A 3,139-nucleotide genomic window follows, 5' to 3' on the forward strand; every position below is an offset into this window, starting at 1 on the left:
CTGCTCCCATTAAATCAGGGGTCCCCAACTTCCAGGCGGCGAACTGGTACCGGTCCAAGTTCTGCTTGGTACCAGGCTACAGACAGGAAAAAATATGCTAATTAGGGGCCCCCAACTCTCAGGATGCGGAAATATACCGGACCTAACCAGGTTCTGCGTCCTTAGGGTTGAGGACCCACTATGTCTATACTCACTATGTCCAAATTCCCACCCTGATCCCTACAAAAAAACTATACAGTGCGAAACTATATAATGCTTCGGATTTTAGAAGCAATTTGGACACCATGCTCACTACTTTTCCTTCGTTTTGTGAAAATCGTGAAAATCAAATTAATATGAACATTTCACAACTTCTTTTGTGACTCAAATGTGTTTCATTGATAAAAACGTGGATGATTTGTTAGAAAATTACATTTTAACAGGATTTTTTCTCAAAAATTGTTTGACCGCAAGGCATTGTGGTCTATACTTGCTGATGTAGTGACCATTGATGCATTCTAGTTCTTCATAAAGACTTCTGGGAAGTTTTTGGATTTTGAAATTGTAGATTTGGACAGCACTACGAAAATGGCAAAGGCTCAATCAGTGTACAATATAGTGAGTAGGGAAGGAATTCAGACATAGGTTTAATGGGAACAGCCAGTGCGTTGAAAAATGTAAAGTTGGGGACATCCAAAACATCAAAAAGTGGCGTAAAGGGGTCCTGAACCAAAAGTATACCAAATGGACGGGAAAAATATAAAACAGGTAACTTCTTTGTCTGCTCGTTTCATGATTATGACACTTTGATGGGAATCAAATCATTTTCCTTTGCAATGCAGAATCATTGAATCACTTTCTGTCTCTAAAAGATTTAAAGAATTTAAACACCAATTTACCACAATTTTTAGGAATTTTTCAGAATTCTAATGTCTCATAATTGGGTAAAACAGCTGACAAATTATCCTTGGAATTTTGGTGATGTAAAGAAGACTGCACAACTGAATCCCTATATGACCAAATTGCAAAATATTTGCTTTGAAGTTATAATTAGATAAAATGATTTTATGTTTGGGCAAAAATAATAATTAGAATGACTAAAAATCTTTTTTTTTGTTTAAAATGTAAAGTAACACCTAAAATTGCACATGCAGTGAAATATTTGGTCTACTTTCCATGTTCCATTCAAGGAGTTGCCTCCATTTGTTCTTGCATTCTCCCCATTCATACTAACATCCCTCCTGCTTCAAGTCACTCTCTAAATCATATTTTGATCTATTGTAAAATCGTTCCTAGTGTTCTTTCAATTGTTATTATGCTGTTTTTAGCCAAAATAATAAAACAAAAACTGCAGGAGTTCAATAGAAATTCATCTTGTGGGGAGGACTGTTGGTGTGAAGTAAGCCTCAGCTGATATCCCATCAACCCCAAGCAAAAATAGCAAACAATATCGGAGCAATCCAGATGTAAAGTTTTGAGCAAGATGACAGCACAGACGAAGAAAATGAAGATGTTAAGGGATCTATTTGTCTGGAAATGGATTCATCTGAATGGACTGTCTTTCAATTTTTACGTCACAGCTTAGAACTTTTTCAGTTTTTTTTCTTCTGCTCTTAATCCACCACGATTTGAATAAAGAAATACTCAGAAACACAGTTTTATTTCATTCTTGTCTTCATCAGAACATGTTAAAATACCACAAACCTGATTTTCATTGGAGTGGGTCTTTAATTGCTTCCTTGAAACCTGGTTTCTCTAATTTAATCCTCAAACATAAAACATGAACTGTCCCTCTGATGTATCTATTCTTTATTTTAGCTGTCTATCTCTAATTCTTGAAGAAAACCTCCAGTTTTGCCTTTTGTCTCTTTTTCCGGATCACTCCAAACTTTATATTTTTTAACCAGATGAAATACAACACAAACCACATCATTGTAGCTTGGATGAATTCTTTGTGTCTTTTCATAAATCTTTTCCTTTCTTTTTCCAGACTGGCCTGAGACGAAAACTGTAGAATTTTCCAGGGAAAATGGTAAACACTGTCTACAGTGATGAAGAAAAGGGAATCCAAGACAAGGAAAGTAAGGAGGAGAGCATTCTGGCCATGCTGGGCATCATTGGGACCATCCTCAACTTGGTAGTGATAATCTTTGTCTACATCTACACAACTTTGTAAACTAACTTCTGGTAGAGTGTGCACAGCGGAGGACTCTCGAGACTCCAAGTTCCAATGAGAACTCTTCCTGTGATAAACATGGATGGAACCAGGATGATGCTGACCTTTCCAAGTGGCAACAAGCATCTAAAACGGTGTGTCCGGCTGCACTCTGAACTGTGGAGACGATGGAAAACTGTCCTGCTCCGTTTGGATTTTCTGGTAGAATTGTACAGAATATTCTATCCCTACTGACTTTTCCTCAAAGCAAGCAAAAAAAACACATAAAAATGTGTAATTTTTATCGAAATGTGGAATTAAACGTCTGATCTGGCGATTTATAAACAGAAAAATGAAACAGATTGGCTTTCATTTGAATAATGATGAAGAAAACAGCAAATGTACATTTTTTTAAATTGTTTTTAACCTTTACAAATATCTATTTAGACAGCATTTAAAGAAATGTGACACAAATGTTTTATTTGGCATGGTTTAATGGTTTGTATCACAAATAATCCAATTTTAGAAAAAGTTGTAAAACTTTATAAAAAATAAAGTAAAATAAAAAAAATATTAAATGAGCCAACATCTTATTTAAACATAAGTGACGTAGTGTTTAGACTGAGATATGTGACCAATTTTATGCACAGAAGTAACCTCTGATAAATTTGACTCCATGTGGAGGGATAGTGTTGGAGTTCAATTCTTGTCGGGTTATTTTAATGTTGATTTTTTATAAATGAGTTTGTGGTTTCTTAAAAAATAAGTTATGCATATTAATGAAATTTAGAATTACTTTGTGGGTGAAAGATCTGGACTTTGTGCAGATCAATTCAGGGCTCGTTTTACCGCTCTGCATCCGGACGCCGGAGCGGTTTAGTTATGGCAGATGACTCACGGATGGATGGGTGTGGTCCTGCTGACCTCGCAAGACTACGAACTCACTTAGTAATAACCCGCCATTTATAGAGGAAATACTAGTAACTCTTTCTACTATGGTTTTGA

At 35.9% G+C, this 3,139-nt stretch overlaps 1 long non-coding RNA gene across 1 annotated transcript in view; it reads left to right on the plus strand.

Annotated features, from left to right (window-relative positions):
• The window catches only part of LOC118598039, an 8,035-nt gene extending 5,330 nt beyond the window's left edge, over positions 1-2,705 (plus strand). Inside the window, exon 2 of the long non-coding RNA XR_004947090.1 lies at positions 1,970-2,705. This is a non-coding gene — a long non-coding RNA (uncharacterized LOC118598039). The remainder of the gene's footprint in view (positions 1-1,969) is intronic.
• The last annotated feature ends 434 nt before the right edge of the window (positions 2,706-3,139 follow it).

The sequence above is a fragment of the Oryzias melastigma genome, linkage group LG22 (genome assembly GCF_002922805.2).
Source record: "Oryzias melastigma strain HK-1 linkage group LG22, ASM292280v2, whole genome shotgun sequence".
NCBI lineage: Eukaryota > Metazoa > Chordata > Actinopteri > Beloniformes > Adrianichthyidae > Oryzias > Oryzias melastigma.